The sequence below is a fragment of the Fukomys damarensis genome, unplaced genomic scaffold (genome assembly GCF_012274545.1).
Source record: "Fukomys damarensis isolate Sample0158 unplaced genomic scaffold, DMR_v1.0_HiC HiC_scaffold_13, whole genome shotgun sequence".
Classification (NCBI taxonomy): domain Eukaryota; kingdom Metazoa; phylum Chordata; class Mammalia; order Rodentia; family Bathyergidae; genus Fukomys; species Fukomys damarensis.
This window is the reverse complement of record NW_022900925.1, coordinates 31,303,516-31,325,658: the sequence shown is the minus strand read 5'-3', so window position 1 is coordinate 31,325,658 and position 22,143 is coordinate 31,303,516. Positions and strand designations below refer to the sequence as shown.

Here is a 22,143-nt window from a genome sequence, read left to right as displayed (position 1 = left end):
AGAATGAAAAGCACTACTTCCACTCACCAATATCTTAAGAAATTAAAAGTAATCTTGCCATGTAATTCAGAAATTACATTCTCAGGTATTGTGCCCAATTGATTTTAAAAATCTGTGCAGTACAGAAAGAACCTTCATGTCCATAGTAGTGGAAGCTTCATTCATCATCGACAATCTGGAAGCCAGCTCAGATGAGCTGTGCTCCAATAGATAAAGGGATAAACTATGGAATATCCATGCAATAAAATAAGATGAACTAGCAAGCAGTAAAAATAAATGTACTATTAAGCCATAAGACGCATGGAAGAGTCACAAATGCATATGTATTTCTGAGGGAAAGAAGCTACTCTATAAAAGTTCACCATTGCATGTGCCCAATGATAGGATACTCTGAAAAAAGAGAAACAAAGTGTTTTGTTAATTTCCTATGACTTCTGTAGGAGATGACCACAAATTTTCTAGCTTGAAGCAATAAATATACATATATATTTTTTTCTTATAGTTTCAACAGTTAAGTCTGAAAGCAAGGTGTTAGCAGGTCTCCACTACCCCCAAAGTCGAGAGACGATAATCTATCCCTCGTCTCTCATCATCGGAAAAGATTCATTTTGGGGCTGAGAGCCACATCACTCCAATCTGTATCTCAAAACTCATGAACTTTCCTCCTTTCCTTGGTTGGTTTTTCCCATCAGCCACAGCTTAAAGGAGGAGAAGTTTAATTTGGATCACGGTTTCATGGGGTTTGATCTATGGCTGGCTGCAAGGCAGAAACGTCATGGCAGAAAGACACTCAGGATCAAACCTGCTTAGTCCATGTGGGCTAGAAAGCAGAGTGAGGGAAAAAAGGGATAGAGGAAGAGGTCAGAAACCAAATATTGTAACCCAGATCATGCTGCTATGGACCCACTCAGACACATCCAGATGTGCTTTACTAATCCCTCCGGGCAAATTTCAGACCAACTGAGTTGATAATTTAGCATTTGTCTTTTAAGATTTTGTACTTACTAGTGCCATTTAGAATAATCTCTTAATGTTGAAGTTCTTTAATTACATTTGCACAGATTTTAAAAAAATAAATATGGTCATTCACAATTTCTGGGATTAGGACAAGTATATAAATTTGGGGGAACCACAATAAATCCACAACATAGAGGAAGCAGTTTTTACCAGCGGTTCAGGGAGAGACAAAAGTGTATGCAAATTTTAAAGGCTGTTTTGTAGGTTAGACAATCCCAGGTCAGAATGAATATTTATGACAAATCAATTAAAATATATACAAATTCAGGAAACAATATCATTAAAATAGGGAGGAGAAAATAATATTGACCTTGGAATTTTGGAATTGAGTAAAATCTATAAAACTAAAAGCACATTTATGTTTTTCTAAACACTTGTTTAGTCGATAGACGTGTTTCACAGAGTTGTGTTAACAACTGTGATTCCATGACGCATACATGTTAGAGCAGGACTATTATGTAAATGGATTGTGCATCACGGGAGCACACGTCTTACTGCTGGAAGAGGGTACTGAAGAGCTAGGAAGGACGAAGAACTGATCCCTGTGTTATTTGATTATAGTTGGAGATATCAGTTTGCACTCATGACAGTTTAATATAGATACAGATAACAATGTATGAAAATAGTTACACATACATCTCTGTGTGCTGGTTAGAATAAATATGTTTACTCCCTGTTGTATCAGAAGACAGGGCACTTCAGTAAGGATGAACAGAATCTAGCACTTCTATCTTGGTTTCTGTATCTATTCTCTGATAAAAGGCAAGGTGCATTTGAGAAGTGGACAACTACTGAACCAAAGCTAGAAACACACAAGATAAGCCTGGATTATCTTGTATTATCAAAATGTAAGGACACTGTAAACAAATGAAAATGAAACAACAACAACAACAAAAAAAAACCCTCTAAATATGTTTCAGAGATAGCAGCGTAACACAGGAGCTAAGGAAAAGGCCTTGCAAGGAGCAAAGCTGAGACAATATAAACAAGAAAATGAAGTCATGTTGACTTATAACAAGATACAAAATAAATGCCTTTGAGACAATATTTACATAAACAATCGATAAATACGTGTGGGAGAATATATAAATCCCCAATGCAGAAGACATTAATTAATTAATTAATTCTCCAATTTCAATAGGGTGGCACATATTGAAAACATGGGCTAAAGAGTGAGTTTATGGTAAAGAACTGTAACAGATATTGTCTTAGCCAGGTGATCAAGGAAAATATCAATGATAGGTCATCTATAGTACGGATTTTGAATATGATGTGATTTTTATTTATTTATTTATATTTTGGTTTTTTGTTTTGTTTTGTTTTTTGAGACAGGGTCTCACTATGTAGTTGACACTGACCTGAAATTCACTATGTAGCCCAGGCTGGTCTCAAACTCACAGTGATCCTCCTGCCTCGGTCTCCCGAGTGCTGGGATGACAGGCGTGCACCACCATGCCTGGCGAATATGATGTGATTTAAATGGAACTTTACTTTTATGACCTTACTCCTAAAACCACATAACCTCAATGTAATCATGAGAGAAACTTGCTATAGGTTTCGGCTGACAATTTGCAAAATACTTGGCCTGTACTTTTCCCTCTCCGGAGGTTATCAAAATCAAGGACAGTATGAGAAAGTGTCGCTGCTAAGTAGAACCTAGAGGCATGATGCCTAAATGTGATGGAGTATGCTGGATAAATCTGGAACTGAACATTAGGTACTTATGTAAATATAGAATTTGAACAAAGTGTGGACTTCAGTGATAAAGTGACTTAGTTATTTTAGTGAATACACTTACTAGTGTAAAACACTGGAGATAGAAGTGAGAACTTTGTACAGTCTTCACTGTTTAACTGTAAATCTAAAAAATGTTATCAAATTTAAGAAGGTTCATTTAAAAAACGAAATGTTGGGCCTGGGATTTAGCTCAGAGGTTCGGTGGCCTGCCTTGCAAGCGCAAGGACCCGAGTTCAATCCCCGGTACCAAAAAAACAAAACAAACAAACAAACAAAAAAACCGAAATGTTAGGATAAAAAACCACTGAAAAAATTAAAAGTATTTAAAACACTACTCAGACAAGAGTGTTATTACATGAAAGAAATTAAACACACTCAAAGATGCAAGGCTAAAATTTCATAAACACAAGTCTCTCACTTTTGCCAATACTCTACTTTTATAATTTAAAATATTATAATGATATAACATTTGTATGTATTTATGAAGTACAATGTGACATTTTGATTCACTTACATCGAGTAGTTATCAATTCAAAGTAACAGGTGTATCTATTATATTCAATTTTTATCATTTCTTTGTGAGTATACTTAAATTCGTCTCTTGTATGTTGAGATAATATAATGTTTTATTGCTAATTATATTCATTGATGTATCACAGAACACCAGAAAATTTCTAGGCTGTCAAACAATAACTTGTACCTATTGCCCCACCCTTTACCTTTTTCTTCCGAGTCTCTAGCAATCAAAAGTTTACTCTCAACTTCTGGAATCAACTTAATTTAGATTCTCTTTATGTGTGAGAGTATGCAGGTTTTGCTTTCTGTTCCTCACTTCTTTTCTTTCCTGGTACCAGGGATCAAACTCAGGACCTTGCACTTGTTAGGTGCCACTGAGCTGAATCCCCACCCTGCTCCTCACTTGTTTCACTTAACATAATGTCCTCCACTTCTATTTACATTGCTGCAGGTGATAGGATTTCATGATTTTCATGGCTGAATAATAGTCCATCATGTACATGCCATGTTTTCTTTATCCACTAATCCAGTGGTGGATACTTAGTTTGTTTTCATATTCATATGGTTGTTGTAACTAGAATTGCAGCAAATATGGGAATGCAAGTAAATAACATCAACATGTTCACAAGGCAATATTTAGCTGGGTCTGGTGGATTATGCCTATACTTCAAGCACTTCAGAAGTTGAGGCAGGAAGATTCCAAGTCCAGATGAGGTTGGATTTCTAAATCCTCACCTAGGAAATGTAGTTTTATTTTTCATCTGTTTCAAAGAGAAAAAAGAGTAATAAAAGGACTGGGGATGTAGCTCAGTGGTAAAGTACCTTTGGGTTCAATCCCCAGTAATGGGGCGGGGGGAGGTCGTGGTTGCAATATTATCCTATTATGTTAATTACCATCATCTTTTGAAATTCAACCTCTTTTTCAAGGTCAACCGAAGGCCTTTTACAAGGTTGTCACATTCAACTGGTACAAAAATATTTTTTTCCTGCAGGGGATTTAGCTCAGTAGTTCTGCTGCCCGCTTCCGAAATGCGAGGTCCCAAGTTTGATCCCTGGTACCACAAAAAAAAAAAAAAAATCTAAAATATTTTTTCCTTTCTCTGCATCTTTCTGCTAATCTCCTTGTAAGATCACACTGCGCTGTGATTTGGAATTCTTCTGTCTCTGAAATAATCTCTGCTTTATGGAGTTGGCAGAGCAGAGAGGTTGTAATACGAACTCACTAACATGGAAACCTAGATTTGCTTCAAAGTTACCCTATTTTCTACAACCAAAAACTTGGGCATTATTTAACCCTTTCATGCTTCAGTTCTTATCTATAAAATGGGTTTAATAAGAAGAGCCTCCTATAAGATTATTGTCATGGATTAATGAGTTACCACGTATAGAAAAGATTTTTAAAAGTCTTGGTAGATGTGTAAGCCACGAGGTTTTGCTGTAATTGTTAGTAAGAATATATTATTGTTATTGATTTAATATTTATGGTACTACACACTATAGGTTAAAGGAGACAAAAAAATCATTGGACAGCTTACTTTTCTACTTAAGTTTAACAAATGCTGGGGACTACTCTACATTCAATTCATTGATCTCTCTAAAGCTGTAATATAACTTCACAGAATAAATTTAAAGAATCAGAAATTGCAAGCATCATCCACCCAGAAAAAGTGTTCTGCCCACTCCACTAAAGCTAAAAGATTCCAATAAATAATTCCTCTCAGCAAGAGTGACAGGATAATGATAGAGGCTGTTACAGAAGTCAGACTAGATCTGATGATTTTAAATAGCAATATCATTGGAAATCTGACAAGATACCTTTCACATAAAGAAAATAAGTTGTTTTTAGTGAGAGTAAATGTTAATTAGCCAACCAACCCTCTAGGCTTGGAGATATATATATATCAGAACACAATAAGATATTTACATCAGAATATGTAAAATGCATGTGAATTTCCATTCTCCAGGTTTGTGAAATTCATAAAAATAAGTGTGTGTACACATCAAGAATTAAAAGTGTAAAGAGGAGGTTTTTGTGTTTATTTTAGAGCTTAATGCAACTTCATCATACTAAAACGTTTTTTTCCTAAAATCTTAGAAATATCTTCACAATGGGATTTAGTTTCTAAAATTCAAAAATAATTAACATGCTCTTTCAGTTATTCACTTCACGAGGATCAGTACTTATACGGCAGCTAACAAAAATGTTACAAGGAAGGGCTAGGGATTTAGCTCAGTGGTTCCATCGCCTGCCTCCCAAGAGTGAAGACCCAAAAAAAGTTACAAGGAAGACAAGTATCTCCAAAATATACCCAAGTTGCACAAATTGTCATGCAGTTGCCCCCAAATATTATTAAATATGATAGATGCACAGGTATTTTAGTATAGCACAGAGAAAAATAGAGACAGGGAAAAGACCAGCTTATTTGCAGCAAATACAAAGAAGAAAATAATGTCTTACACTGACGTTAAGAGATGTAGGTGTCATATTCATAGTACAATTTCCCTTGTGGCATAATTATCAATCTGGGACCATACAAATGTGATCCTCTGCGTGCACAATCACACACATACACACACACACTGACACAGACACAAACACAAATATTCAAATTTTTATAGCTTCTTCTCGCCACCCTTATGCTAAAGCAAAGGAACATGTTCATACAAAACTAGTTTGTCATTTATTAACATATCATCCCAGATTCCCATCACCTATCTAAGTAGCCATTCCCACACACCACAAGTAAAACCAACAAATGCAAGTGTCTTCTCAGGAAAATCGAGAGAACTACTAGGGCCATCGTATGTGAAAAGTCTCAGGAACAGGGTATCAGTTATTTCTATGGGTAATTTTCCTTTAAAAAAACCAAGAGCCATGGGTCATTTTATTTTTATTTTTTGTTTGCTTGTTTTTATTTTATTTTATTTTTATTTTTTGGTACCGGGGATTGAAATCGGGCCAAAGCAAAGCAGGCCACCAAACTGCTGAGCTAAATCCCCAGCACTATGGGTCATTTTAAACAAGGAGTTATTTCTTACATCTTGCTAATGGTAGTCATTTCACTAATATGATGAAAACAATACATCATTGCTACAGACATGTGAGTGTCCACCATACGCACAGTTTCTTAGAAAATCCAGGATATTTATAGGTCACATGAAGCTGTTCAAGGGCTAAAAAATTCCAAATAAGAACTCTTGTTCTAATAAGTTTCAAGAGAATAAAACTGTCTAATAAGTTTCAAGAGAATAAAACTGAGAAGCGGTGTCACCAGGTTTGGCTTTGAATACTTATTCTAAGAGGAATATTAAAACGCAAAGTTTCATTGAGAGATAACAACTCAGTGCAGAATTACTCAAGTCTTCAAATTTACTGGCATATTTGATGGGTATATATATTTTTATATATGTTACATATTTATATATATATTATATTTATGTTTTATATTATATTTATATATTTATATTATATTTATATATTTAAAAAAAATATATATACATTTGCACAATATCTGATTCCTCTTAAAATCACTTTTGACTCTTTTGACTGAGTAATGAAAGAATGCTTTAGACCAGCAAGCAGTAAAATATTTCTCAAATAACTTGTTATCATGTCCTGGGCTTTGAGAAAAACACACCTTACAGTTAATTTCAAGATCCACAGAAACACAAGCCATATATATGTATTTCTGAAAAAAAATCCCCTCAAGAGTTATTTTGTGTGTTTGTGCATGTGCGTGTGCACACTTAACTTTTAACCACTCTCCCTTTATTTTGTCAGAAGTTTTTGCTCTTTGGTGTTCATGTAGGTTCTTGTAATGTGCCACATAGAACTCAGGATAAAACACAAAACATTTTAAAGCATTTCACCCAGTGATTAGATTTGCATGTATTCACATTGTGATTATCCCAAATGTAATTAGCTTTTTCTGTTTACCAATTATCTGGGAAGATTTGCCAAATGCATTCTGACAGTGTTCTGACAAGAGCTAACAGAAGTTACAAATTATCCACAAAAAAGTTCATTTATACTATAGTGTAAGTCTACGCTACATGAAGAATGAACGCTATTTATTCATGTGGTAGCAGAAATACTCTAAGGGCTTTCTGTCACAAAGAATTAGATCATTATTTGTTGGAATGAACAAGTCATTAGGATGTGTGATAAACAAATCTCAACCAAAACGCTTTATTTTTTTATTTTATCTCCATAATTTAAAAGTTACAGAGATGAACAATTACTCTGACAATTTAAGGTTATTGTTATCAATACAAAGTGAACAATGAGCTAATCAGCTCTTGAAAATTCATATTAATAGTGAAAAAGCAAACCTGGTATTTCAGAAAATGTGAATATTGAACTTTAAAGGGTGATATGAGGGTGTATAGCATTTAATGAAGTAATTAATCCAGGTGGTAAAATTCTGGCCATTCCATCATTTCCTGTTAAACACTGAAAATGCCGATAAACAATCAGATTATAAGTAAGAAAATCTTACTGCTAAGTTGGCTAGTTATTTTTATTTTTGAGTGAAAAATGACTGTTTACATTTAGAATACATTTTCTACTGTATGATACCATTACAGTGAAAGATGATAAGAAAAGTAATGGTGAATGGCAGTAAAATTATTAAAATGTTCAAACTTGATAGTAATGAGCAAAGTACAAGTACATTCAACAATAAAGCGCCCTTTGTATAACCAAGATTGGAAAAGATGAATATACATGACTATATAATAAATTAGCATAACCTACTTTGCAAACATTGGCCTGTCTTTAGCATGGGATTTGAGACAACCCAGCAGAAATATAAAGTACAGACTAGCAACACAGTCATGTAAATTTAAATACATTTGAAAACACACAAACTAATAAAAAAGCCAGTAAAAGATAAGGCAGGAATACATTATCAGCCAATAGAGAAACTAGTTTATATAGACAATATTTCTATAGATGTACAAATATAAATATCACTTGTCTCTAGTGTCACATTTTATTACAAAGAATGGATGAAAAGTGATTTATACGATCACAGAAAGAGGTTAATATCCAAGTTTAATATGGAAAAGACACTTGTGATAGTTAACTGATTGTGGAATTTAAGTAAGAAATGCCTAAATAAATTGGATCAACATAATTCTATGTGTGGCTGAAGGGATTTACTGCAGACGACTCACCCCCACTCACAGATATGGGGTGTGAGTGGCACTAGCCAATAGGCTTGTGCCCTGAATAGAATAAAAGGGAAGGGAGGAAGGAAGACTCCCTTCTCTTTCTTTGGAGGTGTTCCAGTTTCTACCTTCTTTACCCTGGACAGTGTCTCCTGGCTTCCAGTGAAGACTCTTCAGCCTTTCCGTACAGACCTCTCAGCCTTCCAGTGCAAAGCCTTTGTATGAACTCACACGGGACACTACAGTGAGCTCCAGGCCTTTGACCTTTGACTGGACCCTCTGGATCTCCAGTGCACCGACAGCCCTTTTGCACGCTTCCAATCCTGACTCTGAGCAGCCATTATCAGCCTATGTCATAAACTCTTATATATTTATATATCTTATATTAAATGTTTCTCTACTGAGCCCTGACTGATACAACACTCATTGAAGAAGATGAAAAATCTCAAAGTCTCCAAGACCAAGTTATACACGGAGACAATTTGAGTGCACCCAGCCAAGGGATGGGCCTTTTGGTAAAAGTTCTGTACCTTATGCGGGACCTTTAAAACAATAACCCAGAAGAATAATTAAACTTGGAAGAGAAACGACCTCACAGGCACTGAAGTATAAATTCAAAATAATCATGTGATTAGGGTAATCAGGATTTATGGTACTTTAGACACCTACAAGAAGTTAACATAAATCATTTATGGAAGAATCACAAGCAACTAATTTTTACATTTTTCTCTCAAGGATGACACTGTAGTGGAGAGTTGAGGATGTTCCAGTGTTCTTTAGAACCATCCACAGAGGAACTAAAGTACCACAGCTACAAAATTCAGCTGTTAGTACCACAGTGTATGGTGTCTTATAGAACAAAATAGGATAGGCTTTTCATTCCTCGGGAAAAGGGCCCTATAGAAATCCATAAGAGACCATTAGTGTGGGTTGAGGAAGAGTCTGTAGTATAGAAGAACTGGCTCAGTGCAGTGTGAGAAACCTACTTGTGTGAGTGTATTATACTTGGAAGAGATAACTGGATTCATTTTCTACATAACTTACATCTCTCTAATGATAATGCGCAGCTGGGAAACTTGGATCTAACGGCCGAGTACATTTTCAAGCAGCCAATTCAGAAGGAGCTACTAAGAAAGACTCAGTTGATGTCCCATGGACATATATCCACTCTGAAATATTGTCCCTAGCAAGTCAAGAGCTGTTTTCTAAAGTTAATTTCATAGCTACTTCCCAAAGAGTGCACTACAGACCTTCACACCCCCGGTTAGGCTCTCTTGCCTTGGTTCAGTATCAGTTGATGTTGAGACTTGGAGCCATATTGAATGTTTAGGATCTGAAATGACCCAAAAGGTCTCAGGTTGGGAGGTGGGACACTAGAGATGTGACAAGGTGTATTCTTTTCCTGGGATTCTCCATTTTATCCCCTCTTTCTGGTCTCCACCCATTGAACAGCTCTTCTCTGCCATGCTATCGCTGCCTTGAAGCCAGCCTATTTTGGGCTGACTCATAAAGTAAACCTCTCCTCTTCTAAGCTGCTAATGTAGTGCAGTTTATAGTTGTGACAAGAAAGCTAGCACAAAAACCCATGTGCTGAGTGGAAGAGATATTCTGGATAAGGTGAAGCACCCTTCTGGGATGAGCTGCAAGAAGAGCAGGATCCTCAGGGGTAGCTCGGGAAATGCACTGATAGGTTCCCTTCCAATGTGTTACTGGTGCCTCAAAGTGATTGAGGAAAACCCTTTCTCAGTGTTTTGGGACACAGGGCTGGATAAATCTTCCCCTTCCTTCAGAAAGGAAAGGCCTGGCATGTGCCCATCCTTTTGCCCTTCAGAAATTTCTCTGAGGTGGTGAGATTACTGTTCGTCTTGTCTCAACCTCAGGATGCCTGCTCCTTACCGACTCAAATAGAAAACTTACCATTTCTTTTGCATCGAGTTGTGAAACTGTGTTATCACGTAGAGGATATCATTTTGATCAGTTCAATGTTCAAAATATTTTCAATCTGAATTGCAATATGTCATTTGGTTTATCTCAGGCTGTTACACAGTTCGTCCACTGCCCAAAAGCACTGATCTGAAACAGGAAGAGAAAGTGGAGATCCAGTCTGTACTCGGCTCTCTGTGCTCTGTGCCCTGGCATTGTGCTGCCATGGACCAGAGAAAGGCATTATGGAAATATTTCCAGTTCTGCCCAAGGATCAAATATTTCTAATTTGTATATTGAAGCATCTTATGTAAAACACCAGTTACAACTTGTGTTTTATTATTGTGTTTTAGGGTAAACGTCAACCTCTTAGGCCTGAAATGGAGCAAAAGTATTTGTGAGATCAAAAAGGGTAGGAAGGACTGCTTTGGATGCAAAGGACAACTGAAAAAGGAAACAAAACCATATGCTGGGGGAATCATAGATAGGAGGATCAACATGAAAACTTTAAAGAATCAAGGATGTTGATTCTCACCACATTCAATACTCTATCTTGGCTAACACAAAAGACAAATGGGCCTTGGAGGAGCAAGAGTGGCCTATCCTGAGTTGAATCCCATTATTATTCCAAAGCTGCTGTCCTTCCAGATGTCATCTGATGATCCAAAGAGGTCAAATTGGTTCATCTCATAAGTACAAATAATATTTTTTCAAATCCTTTAAACTTTTCTAACTACAAATTTAATTCAGCATATATGAAGAAAACAAACACTATGAAAATTTCAAAAATGAGTAAATAAATTTCTCCCATAACTGAATCATCCTGCTATGGATAATCTTTATAAAAAGTTGGGATAAGTTCTTTATTCTTCTAAACATAAATTCTTTTTTTTTTTTTTTTTACCAGGGATCGAACTCGGGCCCTTGTGCTTGCAAGGCAGGCAGCGAAACCACTGAGCTAAATCCCTGGCCTTACCATAAATTCTCAATTAGTATTTTATATTAATAGGATTATATATGTACTGTTCTTTGTCTGATTTCTTAATTCCGACTGGTCATTATGCATAGATGTCTCTTTATTAAGAGATACAGGCCGAGGATTTAGCTCAGTGGTTCTACCATCTGCCTCACGGAAAGGTCCTGAGTTCAATTCCCAATACCCCCCCAAAAGAAGACTCTTTACACAGAAATTTAATTTTTATCTTATTAACACAAATGCTGTGCATTTAATTTATCTAAATATTAGTATTAGTAGGTTATTATAATTAATATGATTGTCTATAAGAGGACCTTACTTTTATTAATATTTCTATAGAATGTTAAAAATGGAAACCATAATTAAAAAAAGAATGAAGAGTTGAGAGACAGAACATCAAAAAGTACTGAGATTTTCCAGTAAAAGGTAAGCAGATTCATCAGCCACATGTCAGAAAGAAGGGCTGTATTCAGGGCGTGAAGAGACTGGAGACTGCTAATGTTGCATGACACTAATCTGTAGGATTTTTTCAAATTATAATGCTATTTTATTTCTTTTAATTCAAAACCCTTACACAGCTTCTGCATGTTCCATAGATGACCATAAAATGCATTTGTCATTACTAGGAAAAATGTGAAAACTGAGAGTAAAGCTAATACCACCACAGCCTCACTGGCCTTCTCATGTCCACTGATCTCAGTGCCATGTAGAGTTATTAAAAACAGCTACTTTAAAAGAAGGATTGCATGCCATAGATCCAAGTGTCTGACTGACCTGAAGGGAGAAACACACAGAGCTTCAAGTTTGAAGTTAGGATACTGGTAAAATGGACCCAAGTGGCAAATAAATGCTTGGATATTTTTTCTAACATTCTCAAGTCAACCTGCATTAGTAGTTCATTCAACCACGATGGCAAGATTTACTGATTCATTGTGCCAGTCTTCTAAAACAACCATCCAACACTGAAATCGTTTATAAAGTCAAATGATCGGATATACATTTTGTTTTTGTTTAATAGAGGGTACTTCTAATAGTTCTTGCTTTCCCATTTGTTCAAAAAATGTGCACAGACTAAGCTAGTGATTGGAAAAGTAACACCTCTGATTTTATGAAACTTTCAGCATAGTAAGACAAAAAGGCAAACAGTTAAAATATGTTATTATCATAGAAATCAGGGTGTCACTGTATGAAAAAACAAGTTAGAACAATTTATTTTTTGAAAGAAAGCAAGAATCATTGATAGAACTGATTGTAGTTCAGAACTACTGGGTGGTAGGATCTGAGAAGAATACTGTTGAATGGGAGAGGAGTAATGTAGAGTGAAAAAGGATAGAGAATATAACTTAACTCCACACGATTTCTTCACCAAAAATATATATACATCCAAATTTGTATTTGTAGAAACTAAAGGATTTATATAAACTTGAAATTAGCAAAGAATTTCTCAATATATTCCAGGTATGTGTTTTACTTTTAATGCTCGTGTTCAGAGAAGAATCTCTTTGCTATTTTCAAAGAATATATTGCATAAACTGCCAAACTAGGTGTGATTCCTTGCCATTTACAAAATAATTGTAAAGCTGCCGATAAACATAAGAAGCCTAAAGATACAGATGATCCATGTGTTCAGTTTATAGGCTTTGTATATGTCCCATGAGAGGAGAACAAAAAACTTGTAGATTTAAAATATTCAGAGATAGTGAAGGCTTGGGTATTATATAATTAAGAACAGTGTATATGAAGCTTGCTAACATATTATGCAATAATTATAATCTGCTTCACTACCTCATTTCCCACCACATCACAATTTCATTTAGAACACCATTTAATCACATTTATCTATCTACTGTTAAACTGGGCATGGCACTGTCAGCCTTGTTGCATCTTGTAGCTGGTTTGCAGTTTGCTCCTGGAGTTTGGAAATTGCAAAACAGGTTGAAAGCAATCTTTTCTATGAATTAATGAGGCACTCAGATCATCTGTACTCCTCATCTCCATAGAACAGCTGCAAAGAGTGGCTAAGAGATAATTGTTTTAAATTTTGTTGTGTATTACAGCCAAATAATGTTGCGTGCACAGCCACATAAAAGGCTAAAAAAGATGTTAAAAAGCCTAACACACAGCAAATTTAAAAAGTAAACTCTTGGATATGTGCATTCAAAGTACCAAGATTGCTTTCACTAGATTTTTATATAAAAGCAACAGTTTTCCTATAATTAAGAAAATAAACATACGCATTCAACATATGTACACAGTTTACCAAAAATTTATCGACTGCTCATTGTTTTAAAACAATTTTCCAGCACTAAGGATTCAAAATAAACAATCTATTGAAATTAACATTTCGTCTGTGCAGACCACATTCTAATTATTTTTCATCTATTTTTAGAGGATCTATGTATTTATTGTTTACTATTTCACAGGCTCATATTTTCATAGGTACATATTTTATAGACTCTACGTTGTTGACCAAAGTGTACTAAACACTTAGTAGGTTCTGAAAAATTTCTGTGAAGAAAGGAAGAAAAGAAAGGATAGTTTGTAAGGGAAAAAAGCAAAAAAGGTAGTATTGGTTTAATGGGATGTGGTTTTTCAGGTATTTCCCATATCCCAGAGAATGCACAGGACCTCATGTACCCTGGCCTGGGAAAAACAAAGAATATTTTCCTGGAGAGATGAACTTTTGAGAATTTACATCTATGAAAATATACTCTTTTTGTCCTTGTATTGAATAAATAGGCTAAATATAACATTTTAGGTTGGAAATAAAATTTACTCATATTTTTAAATCTTTTATTCTATTTTTTCAAATACCTAAATTGTTAAGAAGTTCAGTATCATTCTGCAATATTGACATATCTATGAGATACATACTATTTTTATAACATTTTACATAAATATTTAGATCTTTTCTGCTAGAAAATTTCTGGATAAGCACACTTACGGGATGTTCTATTTTCTTCTGTTCTTCTGGGCACTTAACAGATTTTTTTCAACCTACAGATTCATATACTTTTAATTCTAGAAAAGAGTCTTAAATTATTTTTTAATAATTCACATTTCATGAGATGTTAGCAGCATATAAGCTGGAGTCAGAATGCCCGATGGACCCAAATCCTGTTCTTCCTACCTACTTGTCTAAGGGCCAATTGACTTCAGCTCTTTTAAAATTTCTCACCTGCCAAATGTAGACAATAAAGATTTCAGAATTGAATGCATTATTTTTTACAAAACATTTGCAATAGTGACTGGCATTCAGGTATTGCTATGCTGCAGTTTGTTATGAATGTTACAGTTTTTCACCAGGATTCCCACATTTTTATATATGTAATCTTCTTTGTTTTCCATGTTTGTTTCTTTTAGCTGTATTTTCCAAGAGGTTTCCTTAACTAGGTGTTCTAGCTATTTTATGGAGCCTCTTATTTGTGCTACCATATATATCTTCAATTTTGAGCTCTTTTCCTTTTCTACATGGCTCTCTTGGTGGAATTCTGCATGTGTGGTACAGATGAAAAGTCTTCTCTTTGCACTCCAGCTGCTTTATGTTTTAATGGGAGATAATTCTGTTATGTTTGTATGCTCTTTAAAGTACTGCCAGCTCATCAGCAAAACAGCTGTCAGCTACAAACATTTTGATCTCTCACATCCCCCAAATCACTACTTACAATGCTTTCAGCTCCTTTTTTAATTTACCTATACACTTGTACTTAGAGTATTTATACTGCTCTTTGTTTCTGTTTTTATTTTTAAAATTACTATTCACTTCCTACATAAAGATATGAAACTTCACCTCTCTTTATCCTCATTCATCTACACCTCACGGAACACACACACACACACACACACACACACACACACACGCACACGCACACACAGCCTTCTGGTAACCTCTGTTCCAATGCAGTTATATAGTAACTTCAGTTATCAATATTCAGTACACATGCTGATGTGGTCATTCAAATTCTATTCCTAAGGAAGCCATGCAGTATTTCACAATTATTTCCACTTCCAATTCATTCTCCTTTTAATTTCTACACTTAATGTTATCTTTATTTTGGTCATATTTATTATGCCCAAGGAATGCACAGAATGTGGACTGTGTAGGGAAAGCAGCCAGCAGGAGCTGTTCACAGGGAACTGGTGTTGTAGTCTTTCTGTTTTGGCCTTAACTTTAATCTTTATTGACTTGTGATGCTTTTAAATCCTTATCTAGGAGTGGCAGAGATGAAGGGACACTCCTATCCTTGTGTCTGAAACCAATCTATGTCCACATAAAAATCATTATAATGAATTTCTCCTGCTCTTTGTGTATAAAAAGGATCAAAATCCAAATACAAGAGACAAATTTCAGTGACACGGTGCTATTTGTTGAAATGTAAAACCAACTCAGTCATCCCATTAATGATGGCTTGTTTTGTTTTTTTCAGCTTTAATTGAGTTTATTGGTACATTTTAGGGATACAGTACAGTTACATTCATTGTTGGGATCTTGTACCTCTACATGACAAGTCTTGATTCTCATTTTTTCCCTTTACCCCTGCCCTCCCCTCAACCCCTCCTCCCCTCCCCATCTACAAACACTTTATTTTCATCTTTTCATTATCTCACATTTTTTTCTTTTCCCTTGTTTTTAATCCATAAATATAAGCCTTAAAACAGTTTATTTCCAGTCTGATTAAAAGCTAAAAATTGTCTGAAATATATACCTTCACTGTTGCACAGTTGTAAACTTGTTGAAATTACTTTCAACCTAAGTACATGCTCTTCTCCTTATAACAACTCTCAAGGAATTTTGTAACGCTATTTGTTAGTAATAACTGTAGGGGCAAAACACATATACTATACAATGTGCTGCCAAAAAAGTGTCACAAGAAAGAATAAAGGTTATGTGTATGCCTCAAAAGATTGCTAAACCCATAACCCTAGGCTTATCAAGTATAGTGTTTCCAAGTTACTATATGAATACCCTAGAATTCTACCTGTAACATTTTCATTGATTATTTTTTCATATTAAATAGGACTGTTACTGATATAGGGGGAATAGATGTAACTCCCAAACCTGACAGATATCTAAAGCACGAGTCTGTGTTCTCTAAAAATCTAAGAATGAATTCTAGGAATGAATAGTGAATTTCATCTCAATGGTTCAAGCTGAACTTACAACAGGGAAATTCCTTACTTGAAATTTTCTTTGTTTAACATGTGCAGGTCTGTCCTGCCTCCCATATGTCCGAGCCAACTTCCACATCTCAGGAATATCTTTGTCTCTGCAAGAGTTTTGTCATTTCACCAGAATACAAATGAGATATAAGCCTCACATTTTCAATTACCTAATAAGCATGTTGCCAGTATCTTACGTGAGCCATTACCATGACTGAACCCACCTCCTAACAAATATTCAAACTCTGTAACCAATAAAAGTATGTCAGATGTTCCTTATCTGTAACTCCACCCCTCCCAGAGAGCATATCCTCTTGTGCGGAGCACTGGAGGAGTGCTGAACGTGCTGAAGGGGTCAGCCTCCCGTGCGAACACAGACTGGAGTCAAATGAAGCTTTACTTTCACTTGCATCCGTGGCCCCTGCTGTGCTTTCCATCCTCCTGGACTGGAGGGAGGCAAGCTAATTCAATTGAGACTGAGACTTTCCCATTTCAGTAACAGTGGAGATTAAGAGTAGGTCCAACTTACTGAGAGAAAGATAGCTTTTGTCCAAGAGAGACTGGAAGGAGAGCAGGAAAGCGGGTTGCCCACTGACCCTGCTTCTCAAAGGTGTTTTCTGGGACAAGCCAAGAGGAGAGGTGGGTTCAAGGTGGGACAAAATTACAGACAACTAGTAAGATTGCAAGTACAGTCACTTAGGGAATATTGGTCCAATGAGAAATCACAAGGTGGGACAAAACTATGATCAATCAGTAAGAGTCACCTAGGTAACACTGATTAAATGGGGATCCAGTGGGGAAGCAAGTCACATAGCAAACATACAGGATTTTAGGTAAGGGATAGGTTAGGGATCTTTCCTAGAAGGTGTGTGTTAAGATCTTGTCCCCCCTTGTGCCCCCCCCCGTGATTGATAGCTATTTAGAATATCAGTCACTGCTATTCATCCCTGAGTGGAGCTCAAAGGTGTGATGGTTTCTCTTCTTTTACAATGCTGACCTTCAGTGACTGTGTCTTGTTTGCCCTCCATGTTGGCTTCTCAAGGGCTAGCCCTGTCTAACTGTCTATAAGAAATCTAGTTAACTTTCCTATCTACAATATTACCAATCATGGTTAGCCTATGCTGTCTGACGTCTCCTCCTGAGAAGGGTGACTGGGCAGCTATTAACATTTTCTCATTTACACTGCCTCTGCCTGCCTTTCTGATAAAGGATCTCAATGGACTTCTTCCGACGCAATATATTTGAATCTCTCCTAGGTTTTTTTTTTCTTTCTGCAGTTTCAATTATTCATAGTAAACCACAGTCCAAAAATTTTAACTGGAAATTTTTAGAAATAAATAATTCCTAAGTTTTATATGTTGCCCTATCCCGTGTAGCGAGATGAGCTCTCATGCCAGTATACTTCAAAATTAAACCAACGGTCTTTCTGATGCATCAGAACGTTAACACTAGCCTAATGCGACATACATTATAATGCCCATGTCATTTATCTCATTTCATCTTGCATAAATATTATATTATCACAAGAAAGCAATTAAAATACAGTAAGAAATGCTGACAGAGAAAAAGACTGTACACAAATACCTTTTGTTGTGGTATACTATTACAATTGTTCTATTTTATTAATAGTTATTATAAATCACGGAAAGCTACTAATTTAGGAATTAAACATCATTGGCAAGTGTATACCAAAAAAGATTATTTACAGGAATCTTGAGACATCTGGTGCAAGTCCTGAAATGTATCTTTCATGGATAAAGGGAAGACTGCAAACCCTTTACCTGAAGACCCACTCAGGTTCTCACTTTGAACTGGCGAGAAATCTCTGCTTAGATTCACAATTATGGAATTTAACAAAACAGAAGCCCATGATCTAGTTATCACCATGGTCTCTGTTTCTAAGACTTCTTCATTACAGTTCTTCCTGGAAGCTAGGATTAGTTGCTAATGCCTAGGTTTTCTCCATGTCTTCCCAAATTATTTAAGTATAAAAGTACTGTAGGAAGCTAAGTCATTCGATACCTTGTAGGAAGTTAGACAAAGCCAGCTCTCGGGTCAATCCAAAAGACAGTGAAGATACATCCATTGAAGGTCAACATTATAAAGAGAAAAAGTGCTACACTCACATACTTCCCTTAGAGATGGATAGCAGTGATTGATATTTTAATAGGCATCAGTCACCTTAAGTGGGAACTAAAATCTCCCTAGTCCTTTTTCTGTCCAAAAACTCCTTGTTCATTCATGACTTATTTTCCATTTGATTCCCATTTAATCAATATTACCTGGGTGATTGTACTTACAATCTTATTGGTTGATTATGGTTTTGTCCCACCTCACGCACACCTTGAAATTTTCCATTGGATCTTATCAGTTGGCCATGGTTTTGTCCCAGGTTCCTGCCTGGCTTCATAGTTTTGCTCCATAAAAATTCCTGGGAAATAGGGGCCTGGGCCACCCACTTTCTGGGTGTTCCCTTCTGTTCCTCTCAGATAGGCGCTATCTTTCCCTCAATAAATATTCCTTGCTCTTAACCTCCAATGTTCCTGGAATTCATTCATGGATTTTAGAGAACATAAATTCCAGTATTGGATATCTAGCAGGTTGGGAGTTATGTTTCCCTTGTTTGGATCATTTTGCTTATTTGGATTACTTGGTGCCCTATATCAAAAGCACAAAGTATTAATTTTCAAATAAGTTTTATTTTTAGAGGAGTTCTGAAGTCATAACAAAACTAAGCAGAAGGTACAGAGATTTCCTATATGTTTCTGCTTTTATTATGCACAACCTACTCCATTATTAACATACAGCTTCAGGACTATTCATCTGTTACAACCAATGAACTTACCCTGACATATCATTATCACCGTAACTGGTGATTTTAGTTATGATTTGTTTATTTATTTTAGTGTTCAGCCATGGTGTTATGTTCTCTAGATCTTGACAAATGAAAAAGCCAAGTATGTACCTTTAGGGCATCCAATTTTGTCTACATAATCATTTCTAAGAAAATCCATGATGGGCTGGTCTCCACTAAAGTGTCTTGAACAGAGACTCCTTTGTCAGCTAGGATCGTAATTACTGCTCTGTATTGCCTTCTCTGTGCTCTACTCACCTGAGAAATCACTATTTCTTTTTAGAATAATTTTTTTAATTAAGCTGATAATTCTTATATCTTTTTGAAAACTGTGACTTAAATCCATACCACAAAACTGGGTCAACTTTTGTTTTCACCAATCTGACTCAATCCATCCCATATTTAGGGTACTAGCTCCTTTTTAATACTCAAATATCAGAGTTGCTGTAAGGGGTAATTTTTATAAATAATGACCTGATTTATTGCTATGAATATATTTGAATTTTTGCAAGAAAATAAAAAAGTATTATTTATTTGAAAATCAAACTTGCATTCCATCTTCAGCTTTTTCATGATCATTGAACAAAAGAGCAACATGTATTTGTTTTAATTATGAATATTAGAGACTCAAATTTTATTCTCACTACTGATGGTGTATTTTGACTCCGGGCCACTTTGGAGAATTATTCCATTCAATTCACTGTAGCATAAGAGAATGTCAGAACTCAGATTTTAAAGATTATTTAGTTCTGAACATGTGTGCTCTGTATGAGGAGGTTAAAATCCAAGTGGTTGATGGAAGTTTCCCAGGGACTCTCAGCTAGAAGATAGCAAAGGTTGAGCAAAAACCTGGGTTTTTTTGCTCTTGGTTTAGTGTGCTTGCCTTATATATTACCTATGAAAAGGAAGTTTGAAGGTAAATGCAAACATGGAAACAGAACTCCAAGATTACTTTCCAGAAGACTCACACTACATGTAACTGACGGCAAAGTCTGAGTCTCAGAATTTTTGGATTAATTTTATTAACATTCCTTCAAATATCATGTTCTATGATGGCACACACATGCTAAAAATTATGAGAAAGACAGCATATTAATTTCTTAATTTACAATGAAATATTACTCATATATTTCCTTGACAAAATTGTGTTTATCCTAGATTTCACAGAACTTTTGAATAAAAGTTTTAATAATTTATTTAAAAAATAATATACTAATGAGTGTTGATCAAAACAGTGGTTACTCTATGCATCTCTCTGCATTTTTTTTTTTTTTGTACTGGGAGTTGAACTCAGGACCTTTTGTTTGCCAGGCAGGTCCAGCTCCCCTGAACTACATCCCCAGCCTCTCTTTGCTTTTTTAGGAAGGGTTTTAATATCTTCCATTCAAATAGATCACTTATAGGTTATTTAATCCTATAAAAGTAGATAAGAATTTCTGGATCATTCACTGATGTTCTCTTGTCTAATGCAAAAAGTATGATATATTTGCATGTATGTTTGAGAATAATAAATAATTATTAATTTATCAGAATATCATGATTACTCACTGTTCCGAGCAAAGACAGTATGTATACATACACGCATACTAAGTCTTAACATGGGGCACCTCTAGTAGTGATAAATTCCACAGTCAATATAAACAATTAGAATAGATAGTCTGCTTCATTATTTTTATTTTATTCTGAGTCTATTATAATGAAGAATGAAAATCTTAACAATGAACTCACAAGCAAGAGTTATTATAACCAGGTTCACACTTACAGATATAAGAAAAATTATACTGTGTCGCAGCTTCAAATTATTCTTAACCACTATAATTATAAATAAGTATTAATCTGAACTCCTTTTCATTTTGGCTAATGAGCTCTGTGGGAATTCAAACAAAGGATGGGTGATTTGTTTGGTTAACTGATGACTATGTAGTTGACTCTCCCTCTTAAGGCCCTTGTAGGAGATGGTACTAAGTGGCAAAGGCATTTCCTCTAAGCATTTGTGCCTTCACTCTTAGGAATGGAAATGCACCGAACAGTGTGGTGGGCTTCCCACTTGGCCCCCAGAGCCAGCCATGAGCATCCACTGAGGAAAAGCATAGTATTTCTGACGGTCAAAACCCACCTAAGATTTTGTCTAAAATTATAATACACTGCTGAGAAAAGAATAGTAATCTCATCGTGATGGTCACTGGACAACCCTCTGTGCTTATTCTCTCACTTCTTAAATAAATTCAATTTTTCATTAATATTGCTATGGCTTTTCAAAAAAATTGTGTTCATGCCTGTTTGACCAAATCAATTACCTGTTTAAAATTGTTCAGCATCTCCTCTCCCTTTCATCCTCCTATTGCCTATGGGAAAGTTCAACCTCAGTATAGCCTCGTCATGATTATTACAAGCTGATCTTTACTAATCAAAAATTTAATGTTGTCCTAAAGAGCACTAATACTGATTATTTGCAGTTGTCATCCCTGAGCTACCTTCTCACTGTTTTTACAAAGCCTTTCTTTTAAACTGGCTCATTAGGCATTTTCATAGATCTGATTAACTCAATTTCAGGGGCATGTTATTCCAGCATCTGCCCCCTCCTCTCTTCTCCTCTCCTCTCCTCCCCGCTCCCCTCTCCTCCCTCTCTTCCTTTTTTTTTCTGTATCTTATCTGTCCATCTGTCTATCCAACTCATTCAGCTAACTTCCTGTTGCAGCAAAATAGATAAATATAAATGAACCTATGATGGTACGGTTCTTGATTCTAAGAATAAAGGATATATATATATATATTATAAAAATATATA

The 22,143-nt window shown here is 35.6% G+C and overlaps 1 long non-coding RNA gene across 1 annotated transcript in view; it reads right to left on the bottom strand.

Annotated features, from left to right (window-relative positions):
* Positions 1 to 10,365: 10,365 nt before the first annotated feature.
* The window catches only part of LOC104859532, a 26,270-nt gene continuing 14,492 nt past the window's right edge, over positions 10,366 to 22,143 (bottom strand). Inside the window, exon 3 of the long non-coding RNA XR_779419.1 lies at positions 10,366 to 10,515. This is a non-coding gene — a long non-coding RNA (uncharacterized LOC104859532). The remainder of the gene's footprint in view (positions 10,516 to 22,143) is intronic.